Genomic DNA, 19,761 nt, shown 5'->3' with positions numbered 1-19,761 from the left:
GATGTGCCCTGGTTCCAGGTTTAGCTGGTTTGGGTGGCAGTAGCTTTTTCAAAGCTCACCTTTAGTGTGAGGCTCTCTTTCTCCACCTGTGGCCCTTGCCTCAATGTCATCCTTAGTTCCTTCTGTTGTTCCAGCTCATTTCACATCTTATGAAGCTAGGCAAGATACTAGTCAGCTCAGGGCCATGCTGCCTTTTTCTTCCCTGTGGCTCTAGCTGGGTTGCTTGTTTGCTTTCTTCCTTTCTTCCTTCCTTTTTTCCTTCCTTCCTTTCTTTCTTCCTTTCTTTCTTTCTTTCTTTCTTTCTTTCTTTCTTTCTTTCTTTCTTTCCTTCCTTCCTTTCTCCCTCCCTCCCTCCCCCCCTCCCTCCCTCCCTCCCTTCTTTCTTTCTTTCTTTCTTTCTCTTTCTTTCTTTGTCTTAGCCTCACTCAGGCCATGAATGTTTTACAGTATGTCTCCAGACAAGGCTGCAGCCATTTAGGTTGACTATCAATTATATTCAACCATGAGTCAATGTAAGGAAATTGGTTAGTGTTCCCCAGCGGTCCTCCATCCCTAGTCACCACCTGATGTACATGCCCAATTATTTTTCTATTATTTTAGTTATTTTTCTTGTTGCTGAGGCAAAATACCTGACACTCAAGTTAAAAGAGAAAATGTTTATCTCACCGTTTTTAGGGGTTTTATCTATAATTAGCTGGTGGTACATGGCAGAGTGACAGCTGTTCATGGTGACAGAAGACAGTAAAAGTAACAAAATAGACAATGAGACAAGCCTCTTTTCATTCCTTATATTGTATCCAATCTACTGGGAATAGGCTGTTGCCAGTCCAATCTAAGGACTGATCAAGAAATCATCCATCCTTCATCTCAGCACCTTTAATTCCAGCATTGAACTAAGAACCAATCACTCTAGACTCAGCTATCTCTAAACAAACAAACAAACAAACAAATCCCACCCCCCCAAAACCAAACAAATCCTATAAGTGCATGAAGCTTTGGAGGAACATCTAGACACGAACTATACCATCTATGTTTCAATCAGCTATTCAAAATCAAAGGAGAGCCAATCAACTTTACATTGAGGATTTTTTTTAAATTTTAAAATGTTTAAAAGAAAACAAAGCAATAAAAACAAAATGGTAGAAATGATATAGGATCCCAAAATAAGCTTATAGGAAATTAACAATAGTTACTATATTGCATATTGTTATTGTCAAAATATTTGCTCATTTTACAAGATATGGGCATACAAAACAAATCAAACAATATAAGCAATCACATGTCCTTTCCTTGAACTAATAGGACCAATAATATCATTTGTTAGCTATTATATATATATATATATATAATATATATATATAATATATATATATATATATATCCCTTTAATCTTTTCTGTTTTACCCCATTCCAGTTGTTCTTTCCTTATGAATAGTTTCAAACCCTTTCAAAATATGTATGTACCTAACCCTAACTTTTTGCATCTTATTTAATCTCTGGTTTCTTACATGAGGGAGACAACACAGTGTTTACACATGTAAGTCTGATTAGTTTCTCCTATGAGTATGGTCTCCAGTTGCATCCATTTACCTATAAAAAAACCTCAGATTTACCCTTCTTTATAGCTAACTAGTACTCCATTATATATGCAGTTTTTGCAGTTTCTTTTATCATTAATTTCTAGTTTCATGGCACTATGACCCAATAACATGCATGGGGTAATTTCAATTCTTCTGCATTTACTTAAGTATGTTCTGTGGACTAGTATATTGTGTATTTCAGAGAATGTCCCAAGTACTGCTGAAAAGAATGTATGTTCTGATGTTGTTGGATGGAATACTCTGTATACGTCTATCAAATCCATTTGTTCACAGGTGTGATTGAGTTCTGTCATTTTTTTGCTGATTTTCTATCTGGTTTATCTGTCCCTTTGTGTCAATAGCATGTTAATGTCTTCTGTTGTTATTGTGTTACTGCTTATTTGAATTTTTATTTCTGTTAATACTTGCTTTGTATAGCTGGGTGCTCTGGAATTTGGTGCATATATATGTAAAATTGTTATCTCTTCCTCTTGAAGGTTTCCCCTAACTAGTATGTAGTGACCTTCTTTATCTCTTTGGATCATTCTTGGTTTGAAGTTCACATTGTATACAAACAGAATAACTACTCCCAATTTTTTTGGAGTTCCTGTTGCATGAAGTATTATTTTCCATCCTTTGACTTTCAATCTATGAATTTCCTTTTGGGTTAGATGGGTTTCTTGTAGAGAGCATACAGTTGGATGTTGTTTCTTGATCCATTCTGCCAATCTGTTCTTTTAGTTGGTAAATTCAGGCCTTTTAATGTTTATAATTGCTATATATTGGTTTATTTTTGACATATTCTTTCTGCTGTTGCTTCTTTACCTTCCCACTCTGTTAAATTGTCTGCCTTGCTTAGTGATTTTTTTCCTATGTTTATATAGAATGTCTTTCAGTATTTTATGCCGGGTTGGTTTGGTGGTCATGAAATTCTTCTGCTATTCTTTGTCATGGAAGAATCTTATTTCTCCATCCATTTTGAAGGACAGTTTTGCAAGGTACATCAGTCTGGATTGGAAGTCATTTTCCTTTAGGATCTGAAATACTTCATTCTATGCTCTTCTTGACTTCATTGTTTGTGTTGAGAATTCTTCTGTGATTTTGATAGATTTTCCTTTATAGGTGATCTGTCTTTTCTCTCTAACAGCTTTGAATATTCTGTACCTATGTTGGATTTCTGGAATGGTGATTATTAGATGTCTGTGTGTAGGTCTTTTTTTTTTTTTTTTGGTTATGGTTACTTGGAGTTCTATATGTTTTACTGATCCGCATGTCAGTTTCCATTCTCCTGATTGGGAAGTTTTCAGCTATTACTTCTGTAAATAGCCTCATGATGTCATTTGTGTTGCTCCTTTCTTTTTCATTTATCCATATCAATATTATGTTGTTTTTCTTTGCATCATCTTGCAGCTGTTCAATTGTTATTTCCTGATTCCTTGTTATTTTAAAAAGATTTTTCCTTTCCTGTTCACTAGCTGCAATCTTGCCTTTGAGGTCTGAAATTCTATCTTCAATTTTGTTGAGACAGTTTTGCCAACTTTCCATGGAATTTTTTATTTCTTTGAATCTGCTTCATACATTCAGTTTGTTTCTTATGTTGTTCATTCAAAGTTCATCTTTTTGCATTATTCCTCTAATTTTTAAACTATGTCTTCTTTAGATGTGTTCAGCATTTCTTTCATTACATTTTTCATTTCTTCTTTTACCTTGGAGATTATTTCTGATATGAATTATTTTATAGCTTTCCAGAGTTGTTTATGCATTTCAGTTGCTATTATTTCAGGCATTTCAGGTGTATGGCTTATATTTTCTTCTATGTACATGGCTCCTAGTCTTTCTTGGGATTGACTGGAGGTTTGAGATTGCATTTTGGTCTTTTGTTTCATCATTTACCTATATTTTCAGGTTTTGAGCAATGTTCCAAAGCTTCCCTGGGGAGTGTTAGAATTCACCTCATATGCCCTCTCCTTCTGGGACTGATGGAAGTTGCTGAGTGTGGCCTATTCAGGCCCATGGAAACTCTTGTGCATCCTCCAGTGGTCTAGGATGCTGGGCAGGGTCCTCACCACTGGGAGTGATGGTCCACATCTCTCTCTGAGCCAGTGCAAGCACACTGGAACTCACCTCGGGCACCATCAGTTCCCCAGACTGAAAGAAGGTTACTAAGCATGGTCCAGTCAGTCCTGTGAAACCTCCTAAGCCTCCTCCAGTGTTTCAGGAAGCTAGTCAGGCTCCTGACTGCTAGGAGCAATGGTCTGAAGCTCTCCCTGAGACAGTGCAAGTGTGCTGGAACTCACCTCGCGCTCTGCTCCATGGATCAAAAGAAGATCACTAAGCGTGATCCTGTCAGGCCTGTGGGACTTCCTGAGACTTCTCCAGTGTTTCAGGAAGCTGAGCGGGCTCCTGACCACTGGAAGCAATGGTCCAAAGCTCTCCATTCCATTGTATAAAAATATATCTTTTTTATCCTCAGTTAACTTATCTTTTTTATTCCTCAGTTGGTGGGCATTTGGTTTGTTTCCAAGATTTAGCTATCACAAATTGTGCTGCTATAAACATGGATGCAGCCAGGTGTGATGGTGCCTGTCTATAATCACAGCACTTGAGAGGCTGAGGCAGGAGGGTCACTGCAAGTTTGAGGTGAGCCTGAGCTACAAAGTGAGCTCAAGGCCAGCCTCAACTGCATAGTGGGATCCTGTCTCAAAAAGACAAAAAAAAAAAAAAAAAAAAAAAAAGAGTGACTCATAATTAAATATAGGTGCACATATATTGCTGTGGTATGACATTTTTAATTCTTCTGGGAAAATATTCAGAAGGGGAATAGCTGCATTGAATGGGACCTCTAATTGTAGTTTCCTGAGTAATCTCCGCACTGATTTCCACAGTAATTGTGGCAGTCTAAACTCTTATCAACACTTTTTCTCCACAGTACTTCCAGCATTTATTACTGGTTGATTTGTTCATATTTGCTATTGTTTCTGGACTGGGTGAACCCTAGTATTGTTTTATTTGAATTTCTAGAATGACAAGTGATATTGATCATTTCTTCATATATTTATTTTCTGTTTGTGTTTCTTTACCCGAGAAGAGTGTATTCACCCATTTTTGGATTCATTTATCATTTGAACTTTGGGGGCCTGATTTTTTAAAAATTCTGTGTATCTTCTAGATAGTTTTCCTTTGTCTGAGGGTCAGTTGTTAAAATTTTTTCCCAATTCATGGGTTTTCTATTCACTCTTGGTGACTTCTTTTGATATATAAAATCTTTTTAATAAGATGAGATCTCAGCTATTGATTTTGTGAAGTATTTTTCATGCAGTTTGATTTTTGTTCATGAAATCTTTTTCTATCCCTGTGTCTTAAAGATTTCTACCTATTTTGACTTCCAGCAGATTTAGTATTTCTGTTTTAATATTTAGATCTTTAACCCATTTTGAATTTTGTTTAATGTTTTTGTTTTGTAAACATGGTTTAGTTTTATTTTTCAGCAAATGGAAAGCCAATTTTTCCAGCACCATTTATTAAAGAAGCTATTTTTCCTCCAGTAAACATATTTGGCTGCTTTGTCAAAGATAAGGTGGCTCAGTGTGTTTCTAGTTGTGGCTTTATCTTCTAATCTATTTCTGTAATCACCAGGTCTGTTTCCTTGCCAGTGCCATGCTGATTTTATCACAGTAGATTTGTAGCATAATTTCAAGTCAGGGATTGGGATGCATCTTGCCTTTGGTGGCCAGATTTTCTCTGCTATTGTAGGTCTTTTCTGGTTCCAGATGACTTTTATGAATGACTTCTCTAGATCTATGAGGTATGCTATGATACCTTAAGTTAAATTGTGTTAAATATATATAGCAATTTTGGAAGTACAACCATCTTCACAATGTTTATTCTTCCTATCCATGAACAAGTGATGTCTTTCTATTTTCTGAAATTCTGTTCAATTTCTTTTTTCAAAGTACTGTAATTTTTAATGTGTAGATATTTTACTTTCTTTGTCAGATTGATCCCTAAGTCTTTTTTTGTATGCTATTGCAAAAGATGTGGCTTCCTTTATTTCTTTCGGTAAATTTATTGTTTGTATATAGGAATGCTATTGATTTTTGAGTGTTGACTTTGTAGTAGCTACATTACTGAATTTGGTTATTATATCTAAAAGTCTTCCCATGGAGTTTTGGGGGTCTTCTATGTAAAGTATCATGTTATACACAAAATAATGATATCTTAATTTCCTACCTTTATTTCGCTCTTTTTTATAATTGCTGAAGCTGGTGTTTCCAGAACTATATTCAAAGGGAGTGGTGATAAAGGACATCCTTGTCTTATTTCTGATGTTAGGTTGAAAGCTTTCAGTTTTTGTACCTTTAATAAGATGCTGAGTGCTGGTTTGTCCTGGGAGGCTTTTACTGACTGAGGTAAAAAATTTTTCGTTGAGATTTTCCATAGGGTTTTTAAAATCATGAATGAGTGTTGAACTGTATCAAAAGATTTTTCTGCATCTATTAATATCAGCATATGATTCTTGTCTTTGACTCTGTTGACATGATGCATTATGTTTATTGATTTGCATATGTTGAACCACCCCTGCATTCCTGGGATTAATTCCACTTGTTCATGGTGTATAATCATCTTGATGATTTGCTACAGTCTGTTTGCCAGTTTATTTCACTGAAGATTTTTGCATATATGTTCGATAGGGAGGTTGACCTGTAGTTCTCTTTTTTGGTGGGGTCTTTCTCTGATTTTAGTATCAGAGTAATACTTGCTTCCAGGAATGAGGGACAATTGCTTCCTTTTGAACTTCACTGAACATTTTGAGGAGTGTTGGCATTATATCTTCTCTAAATTTCTTGTACAATTCAGCTGTGAATCCAGAGTACTTGGAGTTTCCTTTTTTGGTGATTTTCTAATTATGCTTTCAAGTTCACTAATGAAATTAGGTTATTCAGAAGTTTTATGTCTTCTTGATTCAGCTTTGGTAATTCATGCTTCTATGAATCTGTTCATTTTTTCTGTGTGATTGAACCTATGAAAGTAAAGACTTTCTAAATAGGTGTTGATCTTCTGTATTTCCACAGAATCTATAGTGATTTCACCATTTTCATTCCTTATTGCATGAATTTGAGTTTTTTTCTTTCCTTTCTTTGATAAAGTTGGTACCCAACTAAAGTTGGGTTTATCAATTTTGTTTATTCTTTTAAAGAACCAACTCTTTGATTCATTGATTCTTTGGATTGTTTTCTTAGTCTATTGTGTCAATTTCTGCCCTGATTTTTATAATTTCCTCCCTTTTTTGGGCTTTGTGCCTGACTTACTCTTGTTTTTGTAAAAGTCTGAGGTTAGCATAAGGGTGTTTATTTGTGTGTGTTCCATTTCCTGATGTGAGAATTCACCACAATAAATTTCCCTCTGAGAACTGATTTCATGGCATTGTACAGGTTCTGGTAAGTTATATTTGTATTTCTGTTTTCTTATAGGTATTTTTTTTTTATTTCTTCTTTAATTTTCTCTGTTACTCATTGGTTATTCAGGAGGATATTACTTAATATCTATGTGTTTATGGAGTTTTTGCTTTCTGTATTCTCATTAATTTCCAATCTCATGGCACTATGGTCAGGATAATTTGATTATTTTGTATTTACTTAAGTATGTTCAGTTGGCTAGTATGTGGTCTATTTTAGAGAATATTCCATGTGCAGCTGAGAAAAATGTATATTCAGAAGTTGTTGGGTAGAATATTCTGTACACATCTACTAAGTCCATTTGTTCACAAATTTGATTCAGTTTTGTTATTTCTTTGCTGACTTTTTGTCTAGTTGGTCTGCCTCTTTGTGACAATGGGGTGTTAAACCCTCCCAATACAACTGTTATTGTTTATTTGATTTTTTCATGTTTGTTAATATTTGTCTAATATAGTCAGGTGCTCCCCTAGTCGATGCATACATATTTGATTATTATCTCTCCCTTTTAAAGTTTTCTCCTAACCAGTATGCAGTCACTTTCTTAAACACTTTTGATAATTCTTTGTTTGAAGTTCATATTGTCTGAAAACAGAACCGCTACCTCTGCTTTTCTCTGGGTTCCTATTGCAAGAAGTATTGTTTTCCATCCTTTGACTTTCAGTCTCTGAATTTCCTTTTGGGTCAGACTGGTTTTTTGTATACAACATAAGTTTGGATGCAGTTGCTTGATTCATTCTGCCAGTCTGTTTCTTTTAATTGACGCATTGAGACCATTTACATTAATGGAGATAACTGATACATATTGGCTTAGTTTTGTCATTTTATCTTTCTGCTGTTGGTTCTGTACTTTTCTTCTCTGTGTAGTCATTTACCCTGATTGGTAGCTTTCTTTCTGTTGTTGTTCTTCAAATTTTAGTCACTTTTATCTCTTTCTAGAATATTTCACACTACTCTTTATAGGGTTGGTTGGGTAGTCATGAAGTTCTTCAGTTTTTGTTTGTTGTAAAAGTATCTTATTTCTCCATCAATTTTGAGAGATGCTTTTGAAGAGTACATCAATCTGGATTGGAAGATTTTTTTTTAGGGCTTGAAATACTTCACTATGTTCTTCTTGAGTTGCTTGTTTGTGTTGAGAAGTCTGCTGTGATTCTGAAGGGCTTTTCTTTGTAGCTGGTCTGCTTCTTTTCTCTAACAAATTTAATATTCTATTGCTTTGCTAAATTTCTGGCATCTTGATTATTATATGTCTGGATGTAGATTTATTTTAGTTATGGTTATTTCAAGTTCTATGTGTTTCATTATCTGTATGTCATTTTCTTTTCCTATGCTTGGGAAATTTTCTGCTATTATAACTGTAAATAGCCATTTTACATCATTTGTGTTGATTCCATTTTCATTTGCACCTATCAATCTTATATTGTTTTTCTTTGTATCATTGTACAACTGTCAAATTGTTACTTCTGTTTTCCATGTTATTTTAAAAACATCTTTCCTTTCTGGATTACTAGCTACAATCTTGTCTTCCAGGTATGAAAATTTATTTTCATATTCATTCAGTTTTTTCAGCTGTCAATGATACTTTTTATTTCTTGTTTCATACATTCTCATTCTTTCCTAGGTTCATCCAAGGTTTCCATCATTTTGCAATGTTTTTCCTATTTATTTTTAAATCTATGTCTTATATGGATACGCTCAGCATTTCTTTCATTATGTTCATCATTTCTTGTTTTACCTGGGAGATTATTTCTGTTCTGATTTCCTTTACTGTTTCATGGAGTTGCTTCTTAACTTCAGTTGCTATCATTTTAGAAATTTTGGGTGTGTGATTTACACTTTCTTCTTTGTCCATGTTCCTGGACTTATTTGGGGTGAGGTGGAAGTTTGAGATTACACTTTCTCCCTTCATTTTATCATCTTCCAGTATTGCTCATGAGCAGTGAAATGCAAAGCCCTAGTTTCTTGCTGAGTTTTCATTGGCTGCCCATGTAAGAGGGGGTGCTCCTCATCTTGGTGAAGGTCATTGGGCAGGCTTTTGCCTGGTCCTGCATGGTCACTGAGGCTTTGGGGCTAGTTGTGGTTGTTGGGCTGGACTTTCTTAACCCTGCATGGTGCACTAAGTCTCCCCCTCTGGTTAGAGTCACTGAGTGGGCCTTTCCCAGGTCATGTGCAGCATACTGAGGCTCCCTGGCTGGGTGAACTTCACTGGGCAAGCCTTCTACAATGAGTTTTAAAGAATGTCCATGACTTATCCCAAATAAATGTATCTCACTTATGTAATAACAAAATGTTGATTTCATCAAAGCCAATAGAAGGTTACAAATATTTTTAGGTGTTAAAGACCATGTCCAATGGAGAGGAGATTTGATACCTGGGAAAGAGTGAAAGATAGTGCCACAGCCTCTGTAATCATTTTGAGCAACAAGGAGCTTTTAGAAGGAACAGCCTGGGCATCACTAAACCAACAAGCAATCATGCACAGTTTTTGATAAATTCCTCCACAACCATTTCCTGACATATGTGAGCTTTCCAGTTTTTATCACTACTTTGCTAGACTTTTAGCAATACAAAGCTTTTATCATACAGAATCCTTTTCCTTGAAAAGTTTATCTTTTATATTTACAGCTTTTAAATATATTTTTCTTCATCCTACTTACTGTAAACTTTAAAACAAACTTGGCTGCAGTTAAAATATTCTTCTCTCCTTTTTTTCCTTTCTCCTTTAGTCTCACATTGTTATATTTTAAATTTTACTGGCTGACAACAGACATCTAAGTTATTGGACATGTGTTAGTGTCTTAAACCAACAAAGAACAAATAAAAGAGCAAGTTAACTCTGTAAATTGTAGTTCAATAATTTACAATGCACAAGAAATGCATTAAGCATATTAAGCAAAAATTTCAACTTGAATTGGAAACCAAAAAGTCAGTTTTTCAGTTAACTAAAATTTGTTGCATACATTCTAATTGGCTGGACTGTGACATTTTTCCTTCCTTTCCTCCCTGCTGCAGCATAAATCACACTCTCAATCACTTTTGCTTCAGGACAATTAGACTGCAGTTCTCTGGGAGTTTTCAGGTGCCACTTAGCAATCAGTGGTTTTATATAAACCCAATCCTGGACCCTGCAACTTATTGATCATTTTGGGGCACCTCTAGATCACCACTAGTCTTGGTGGGCCCCATCCTTGCCTGAAGTATGCAGTTTTTGCTAATAGACTTTGGCCCATATACTTCACTTCACACTCTGGACACATACACCTCCCAATTTTGGTTCCCTTTACCAACTCTGTGGCCTACTCACATTCCTTTTGAGAACCACTTTAACTTTGGACCACTCCTAGGTTCCTAACTCAGGGTCATAGATTTTGTGTGACTTAATCTGAGTCAGACTACTCATTTTACTTGGCAGGTGATCAGGCTTCCTTTTGCCCTTATGGAACAGGTCCCACCTTGGGCCCCCAAAATCTTACTGTGGTCCTGTTACACATCATTCTTGAATCCCCCTCAGGATCTATTGCACTGGTAGGGGAAGATGCCAGTCTGTGGGAGAATTGATTTACTCTCTGAGATAAAATTTCATCCAGTGATGCTAGTTTCCCACAGCTTGAGAGCTCCTTGATTCCAGGAAAAGTAGACAGCAACCTTGTCATCTCCAGGCTCTTCATGGTTCTCAGGAAATGTTGCAGAACTCAAAGGATTGGAAAGACCGTGTGAGAAATAGCAGGATTTGTTTTAGGTGTACATGAGCTAAACAGATATGTGTCCAAAGGGCTGAGCCCAAACAAAGGAAGGGCTCCAGCTTTACACACATTGTTCAAGGGGCTGGTCTCTTTCATGGTACAGAATTTGTGGGTGGGCAAGCAAGTTTACAGAAGAGCAAAGTCGGTTTGCCAAGCTGTGACAGTTTTGTAACTTGGCATATCTTGGTGGTCTTGCTTGTTCACAACAGGATGCTATGGGAATAGGAAGTTATAAAACTTTTCTTACAGGGACAAAAGCTTCTGTTTTTCTCAGTACTGGAACAAAGAACAACAGCTTTAGAGAAGGGGAAGGTCAGGAAAATTGGCCTTTTTTTAAAGGTCCTAGTTCAAAAGTAGTTTGTTCTCATTGTGTATCCAATTCTCTAGAAACACATTCTTGATCATAGCTTCAAGAAACCCAAAAGCTTCTCCCTTCAGAGACTTTCCTCTACAAGGCCCATTCCCCTTTGCCTGCTTTACCAATTCAGGGTCAGGTAAGATTTCCTTTCACAAATGACCTCCATGGACCCAAGCACTTCTATGGAGTTATTTTTATAAATTACAAAATAAACTTGCTTAAAAGTCATGGTATGTACACTGTCTTTCTTTCTGAAAGTGAAATTCTAGCCAGAAGTAATAACAAGTAGCAAGAGTAGACTCCCACAAAACTGAGATGGCTGACTAACTGGGGATTTATATGGTGATTTGGAACAAATTAGATAAAATTAAATTTAATAAAAGTTCCCACTGAAACTAAAGGCCCCAGGAGGAAGCAGGAGGAAGTTTGGACCTGGAATTTAGCAAACACAATTCAACCACAGCCTTCTATTTTAGAATCAGGAGCTGTAGAACTATTATTAAAACTTACAAAACCATGATACATGGAAGGGAGGCCAAGGACTCATATTTCATAAAAACATATAATTCCAGCAGTACATTTTAGTTGCCCAGTTGGAGTCAAGTCCCTCAGCAAGCAGTGCTGCTTTATCTGGAGAAATATGTCCAGATATGGGCAATGGGCAGGGCCAATTGCCAAAAACCATAGTTTGGTTGTGAACATAGTTAGAAATTAGCATAATTGACAGCCATGTTCAAGAATTGAGTAAAAATGTTTCTACCTGAAGAAGCAAAGGAGAAAACTTTTCCTAAAGCCACACAACAAAATGCTTAGATTGACAGATGCCCAATTGGGCCATGGATATGGTAATAACTTGGTTATAAATGCTAAGGGGTGAGTACGGTTTGTCCCTATGAGTTCGCACATTGGAGGTTTGGCCTCCAGTGTGGCATTGCAAGAGCTAGAGTCTAGAGGAAGGTGCTGAAGTCACTGAGGGTGTGCCCAAGGTGGAAACAGAGGGAGCTCTCTTATGACCTTGAGTGAATTCTCTCCAGAATGAGTTCATAAGATAGCAAGGCTTGATCCTTTAGCTGCACTTTGGACACTGTCTTGTTCCCAAATCCACACTAGTCACTGTGATGCCATTCACCATGCACTTTCACCAGAGCCAAGATGATGCTGGTGATATCCACGAACTTCCAGAACTGGGATCTAAGTTAAACCTCTTCTCTTTGTCAAGTTAGCCTGGTTCAGATACTGTGTTATAGTAAAAGAAAATGGACTAATTCATCAAAACTTCCTATCACTAAAGGAAAGAAAATTGTAATTGTTTCTCTTGTAAAAGGGTATCAAAGTCAAGCTGATGATCCCAGAACTAATTTCTCATGATTTATACTCAGCTGCTGTCCAAGCTGGAATCAAAGACAACTCTTGCCTGAAGAGCCAAGACAACAGCGGTCAGCGCAGGGACCCCAGAGATGTGGGGCTGAACCAGGGAGGGAACTGAGTGGTAATATCTATATCTGTATCCATATCTATATTGATATCTTTATCCATATCTGGATAAATAATATATATATTATTATGTAATGTATATGTAATAATATACATATATATTAATAATATATAAATAATATACAAATAAGATAACGAACACTGTCAAAAGGAAGACTTTTTTTCTTCCTTCATCTTTAATTTTTCTCCAGTTTTATTAAATCAAACATCAAAAATGTCAGCATCCACAATCCTTATGTTGGAATAAGGTCAATATCTATTTATCAAAAAAGCCAAGTATATTTTTTACCAATTAATAAGATCAGCATATTTATGTTCTCCTGTGGTGAGTCTGCTTCAAGAAGAGAAGATAGCTCTGGCAGAGTCAAGGCCCTTCTGAGAACATTCTTCCCACTACAAAGAAATGACCCCAGGGTGGAAGTCAAGAAGTGCACTATTTTGGTTTCAGAAGGCGGAGAAAGCTTGAATGGACTCTGAATATCAGATTGAACTTCTCTGGTGAGATGAGAAGACAACCCATGAGAATGCCCACAAATAGTGCAATGAGTGGAATAATTCCATTCCTTTCTGATTGCTCCAAGATTCTGTATCCAAAGTCTTAACTGTAGAAGACAGGCATGATATACATGCCTTTAATCACAGGACTCCTCACCTCCTCTGCACAAACCTTTTACTAAGAGCATGGCAGCCCACTTGTCTCCTGCTGCATTTTAACAATTCTCTGAACCCCAGCTTACAAAGAAGAAAGCAGGACACATTTCTTATTCTCCAAATCACAGCTTGATTCCAAGTACATGATTCTAGTACTTTCTACTAACCTTTCAGAGTGTCTTAAACTTCAACACAAATCGCATCTTGGAAGCAGTTCTTAAAATTTTGGCTCATGGTGCCACTTCCTCAGCCACCTGGCCTTGCATCTTCTGAACTCTCCTGCATGTCACTAATATCACTAATCCCTAACTCCAGTAGTAGCAATTCTTACTCCGTCTTCCCTCTGGTTGTCTTTGCTTCACCTAAAAGCAGTTGAGGAATTCATCAGTCTCTCTCAACACTTCCATCACTTACAGTCATTTACAACAAAGATATACTTCCCTTCTTAAAGAAAAATATACCATGCTATGTCACTTCAAAAACTCTTAAATATATTTGTTCCTCCTCCATCCTCCAGGAAAGAAAATACACTGCTCCTCCATCCTCCTGGTCAGAATAGTTCAAAATACATTGTTCCTCCTCCATCCTCCAGGAAAGAAATAACACTGCTTTCCAAAACAATTGAAGGATGGAAAAGTGCTATTTCATATGTTAACATTCACCACTGTGGTCTCATGTTCACAGTGATTCAGATAGGGAGACTGGTTTTAGAATCAGCACAAATTAAAAGAACCAAATCAGACTATGAATAATCCACATGCGCCAGTAAGAAAAGCAGCTCCGCACTCGCGTGTCTCCTTCTTTATCTGAACTAGCACCCACACCAAATGGCATGCAGAAGAGCAGGCCCAGGGATCTGCACTTCGGACCCCACAGGTAGGTCCTGGCCCTGGGAAACACCGCATTCCCCTGGAAGGCCGTGCTCTGTGGCACTGCTCTGTCTCAGAAGCAGTGTCAGAGCCTCGAGAGCCATGTGTGAGCCAGTGTGCCAAAGAACCTGTTAGGCCCTCCCTCGCCGCCTTCTCCCTTCCGGTGCTGTTGGTCGATTGTGCTCACTGCAGCGTCTGCCCGGGAAACCCTTGCGCCCTGCGGACACTGAAGTGATGCTGACAGGCACCCCGAGGAGCTGGAGGAGTTAGTGCCCACCGCCCACCTGGCCAAGACCTGCGCTCAGCGGATCCACAGGCGGCTGCTCCCACAGTGTGCACGCTGCGAGGCCCCGGTCAGCGTGGGGCCCCCAGGATGTGGGGTTGAGCCTGGGCGGCAGCCAGAGCCGAGCAGCAGCGTCTGCGGGGGACCCGGCGTCCTGCGCGCTCCCTTGACCTGCGCTCGCTTCCTCCCGGGGTCTCCTCCTAAAGCTTAAAAGCTTCTTTCTCTTGGGGCTGGGGATTTAGCTCAGTCAGCGGTATAAGCACCTGCCTTGCAAGCAGGCGGTCGTGAGTTCTATCCCCGGTACTGATTAATGTACCATGAAGACTGCATCACACTGAGCTGTTATTTGGTTTGAGAAGTGCAGACCGGGGCTCAGGGAGAGACTGCAAGGGTTCCGGGGAGCAGGGCGTCTTGAGTCGCGGTCAGTCTGTCTGTGTATTGGGAAAACATGCATTGCCCTCCCGTCCCCTCTCCTCCCCTCCCTCTCCGTCTCTGTCCCCCTCCCCTCCCTGTCTGTCACCTCCTCTGTCCCCTATACTCACGCCTTCTGCCTCGGTGTCACCCTCTAGGGATTCCCACATCCTTGCTGGGGCCCTGGGTAGGCGGGGCTGTGGTTCCGGAGTCTCCCAGGTGCTCCTTCCCCTTTGGCCTGGTCAAAATAGTTCATATTTCTCACCAGTTGGATACGCAGGCATTTCAGAGAAATGCGCTGCATCTATTTGCATTCCTCTTTTCGTTTCATTGTTTATTATTGATACTGAAATGCACAGAGCAGCATGGAGAAAAAGGCACTTGAGTATGTCTCGATCCTTCTTTCCCCTCTATAACTCTGGAGGTATTTACTTTTTACTTAAATTGACATAAAAGTAGTACACTTTTATGAGGTGCCACGTGACGATTCAGTGCAACTGTCATTCTGTGCTGTCCAGGTCAGGGTAAAGGCACCGCTTTCTCAAATACTTATCATCCTTTTGTGTTGAAAATGTAAAGTCCTTTCTTCTAGTTCTTTTGAAACATGCTGTGCATTCATGTCACCTATCATCACCCTCTAGCCACACACAAACTGGGCTTTATTCCAGCCCACAGTGATGCCCCCCAGACTCCAGCCTCAGGGGCTTCCTTCTTCACAGACAGGATCCCCATCTCACTGCGCTGCCTGGTGGCCTCTGGCTCCTGGAGTGGGCGTCCTCTGCCTCAGCTTCCTGAGCAGCTGGGCCCAAAGGCTCTGGAGCCTGCTTCTCCTGACCTCATTTTAAGATGAGAGCACCAAGCAAAAGGCAATGAAGGGCCTTCGCCAAAGTCACACACGCAAAGCATCCTGAAGGCTGGGTTCAAACTTTAGCAGTCTGAGTCTCTACTTTCCTCTCTAATCATGAGACAAAATAGGAAGCGTTTCCCAGTTTCTTTATCTAGACTATGTGGCACACTATTCACATGCGATTTCAGGTAATTAAAAAGGATAAATGTATCAGAAAAAAACAATCTGATATTTAAAATATTCCTCAGGAGGAGAACCAGCGCTCCTGAGATCCGGCCATGGTGGGACTTAGGCAACTTACTCGCTCACCTTCTTGGTAAGCCCCCTGGCTTGGGCTAGGAGAACTCCTGTGAGTCCATCGGTGCATGGGCTGAGATCAAACACCCTACCACCTTCTCCTTCTGTAACTACTAGGGATAGATGTCTCAGCATCTCTTGGGAGGATGACCATATGCAGTACAGCAAATATGGGGGATTTCCTTCTATCTTCTGTTTGAAGGCAAAGGTTATTTTCATCGTTTTGTTTTGTTTCTTTTGTTCTATTTAACACTCTCAATTGGTTTTATAATGTGTTTTTGGTTAGATTTCGCTATACCTAATTGACTGGGCAATTATTGTGAAGATAAGGAGATATACCATAGTATCTATTACTACTATCCCAGTATCCTGCTGTGAAGTTCTGTATCAATTTCACTGCATTGTCTTGACTGGCTTTGTTCTGTCTTCTTCTGTTGTATTTTTAATACTTTCAAAATAAAATTTAAAAAAAATATTCCGCAGGACCCTGAAACCAGCCTTGGAGATTTTTTGAGTTTCCTTCGAAGCCAAGAGGAACAACCATTTTTCCTAGTAACCAGCTTTGCTAAAGGCTGTGTGACAGTGCCACCCTACAGAAGGCAGGCTGGGATTAGAATGGGCCGTGAGGGCACTCATGGAAGAGGATCCATTTCTTCAGGACCACGAAAGGGTCTGAGACTATCTATTGGGTTTCCTCACTCCCCTCTGATTTAATTGTGTCTACTCTGCCAGAATTATGGTCAGTGTGCTGGGAAATCTGTGAGTCCAGTTATTTGGTAGTGTCTAGAGCCAGACAATGCATGGGTCATCTTTATGCAGTTATCCTAGCAAATATTGCCTGGGTTCCTTGTCTTGACAAAGTAAATCCTTTCTGCGCTCTTGCCACATTTCAGTCCCCATGTGCCCTCCCTGCCACCCTTCATTGTTTCATGAAACTGATATTTCCACATTCAAGCTGTCCTTTGAGATTTGTTCCTTCTTTCCTTTCAAATGTGCCACCCAGCGCTGACACTCGTGACTTTCTATGTGGGGCAGCACTGCTAGCTAAGCCCGTGGGTGTTCCTGGGAAATGATTTTCCCCCAGAGGATGGAATTCCTTTCTTTTCCTCCTCGCAGGGGAGAAATGAGGCTGGACCCCTTGGGGCAGCACAAGCTTCCAATAAGTGGTGGAGATCACAGCTGCTCTTAATGATTTTGTTATTATGTAGTGCAGCTTTGAAAACCTCTAAAAAAGCAAGTTCATTACCAAGGTAAGTTTTAAAACTGGGAATGTCCAGGGATTAGGGCTGTAGCTTTGTAGTGAAGTGCTTGCGTCAGATGTGTGAGGCCCTGGGTTCATCCCCAGTGACAAACAGAAAACCAGCAGTGCAAAGCTGCAGCACAGCTCTGGCGGAAGTGCCCACTGTCTGGCTGCCACAGCAGGGCAGAGTGGAGGACAGGCACCTGCCTCATGTGAAGCTCTCTCGCAGTTTGATCCAAAATGTACAGTAGATATTGAAAAAATGAAAGGGAAAGAAAGTGCTACTCAAAACAAAAGAACAACTGGAATAGGGGTGTATATATAGGCATATATATGTTTGTGTATATGTGTATATATATAGACAGAGAGATTGGTGGTATAGTTATCTATGTATAAGATGTATACAAGATAGATAACTATACTACTAAGCTCTGTAAATTCATCAAAAAGAAGAGTTTGTGTATTCGTCACTTGATTGTTTGATCATTGTTTTCATGTCTAACTCTTGTAATCTGCACAACTACTTTTAAGATAACAATATGCAATATATTAACTGGTATAAATTTCCTATTTTTAAAAATGCTGTATCTTTTTTGTTTTGTTTTTAAAATAAATAAAAAACAAAAAAAAACTAGCGAACAAAAAAAGACAAATTATGAAGATCCAAATGCTCTAACGTTGTTAACCTAGATTATTTTTAAAGCCTAAAACATCACTTATCTTATTTTACTTTTTTATTTTATGAAAAAATGAAATGAAATTTCATAACTAAGATAATAATACACTATATATCAGTATCTTCAAAGTACTTATTCAGAGTATAAGACATAATCCAAATAGATTCTTGTAGAAAAGAAACAGATAATAATGCAAAAATTTATTTTATATGAGCTGAAATAAACTGTGACTATAAATGAAATCAATTTGCAAATATATTAAAATATTTTTGAAAGAACAAAATAGGTAATTCAGAAAAATACTAGAACTTTTCCACACTTTCTATTTATCTCTCTACTGTCTTGCTATTTGTATATTTACATATATATATATATTATATTTCTAATATAAGAGAAATCATTTGATATTATGCTTGTGTATTTGACTTATTTCATATAATATTATGTTCTTAAGTTGTATTTATTTACCTAGGAACACCTCAAGTTTACCTTTCTTTATGGCAGTATAGTACTCTATTGTGCATAAATACTACTTTTTCCTTATCCAATCATCTGTTGATATATATATATATATATATGTTGATTCCAAGATTTAGCTATTAAAATTGTGCTGCTATAAATATGGGTATGTATACATCATTATAATACTTTAAATATAAGATAACTTTATTTTAGGAAGAAACAGAAGTAGGGTAGCTAGCACAAATGGAATTTCTATTTTTAGATCTGAGCAATTTCTGCACTGATTTCTATTGTAGTTGTAGTAGTTTACATTGCCATCATCAATGTAGAAGGGTTTCTTCCTCACAGCCTTGTCAACATTTGTTATTACTCAATTTTTTGATAATAGCCATTCTTCCTGGAGTAAGATGGAATCTGAGCATAGGTTGAAATTGCGTTTCTCTGATGGCCAGCAATGATAAATATTTTTTCATGCATTTATTGGCCCCTTGTACTTCTGAGAAGTATCTGTTGAATTTGGTTGCCCAGTTTTGGGTTAGATCTTTTATTTTGGGGAGCCTAATTCTTTTGAGTTTTTAAAAAAATATACATATTCTTTTTTTTTCTAGAGTTTACGTTAGTTATTTCTGTGTTCTTGATGTTCATGGAATAGCTGATAGAAAATTTTTTCATTCTGTAGGCTTTTCTTTTTTATTTTATTCATTGTTTCTCTCGTCATGTAGAGATTTTTGATATGATATGATCCCCTTTGTTGATTCTCAATATTATGTCTTGGGCCATTAGGATTCTGCTCAGAAAGTCCTTGCCTACACCCATGTTTATCAAGAACTTGATAAACATTTTATCAAATTTTTTCTTCCTATTTTATCTTCCGGCAGATTAAGTTCTCCTGTTTTTACATTTCGATAGTTTGTCCATTTTATTTTAGATTTAGCATGTGGTGAGAGATATGGGTGTAGACTCAATTGTGGGCATGTGAAAGCCAATTTTTGCAGCACCCTTTATTAAAGATACTTTCTTCTGGTGTATACTTTTGGCTTCTTTGTCAATGATCAAATTACTGTGGGTTCCTGGGGTTGTTTCTGCTTCCTGTGTTCTGCTCCATTGGCTCACACACATGGGTTTTTGTTGTTGCTTTGGTTTTCTGGGGTTTGTTTGTTGCTGGTACCATGCTGTTTTAATCACTGCAGTCTTACAGTACAAAGTTAAGTCTGGAATTGTGACATTAACTGCTTTACTTTTGTCATCCAAGATTGCTTTTGGTATCTCACTTATAGCAGGCACATGCTGTACCACTGAGTCACACCCCAGTTTTAACACAAAGTCAGGGCTGTTGTCTCTAACAGGTGAAGCACATTTCCAGGAAAGATGGAGTCCTGATGCTCATGAACTGGGA

This window comes from Cavia porcellus, unplaced genomic scaffold, assembly GCF_034190915.1.
Source record: "Cavia porcellus strain 051 isolate PalLab524CR breed Dunkin Hartley unplaced genomic scaffold, mCavPor4.1 scaffold_7, whole genome shotgun sequence".
NCBI lineage: Eukaryota > Metazoa > Chordata > Mammalia > Rodentia > Caviidae > Cavia > Cavia porcellus.
This window is presented reverse-complemented; position numbering follows the sequence as displayed.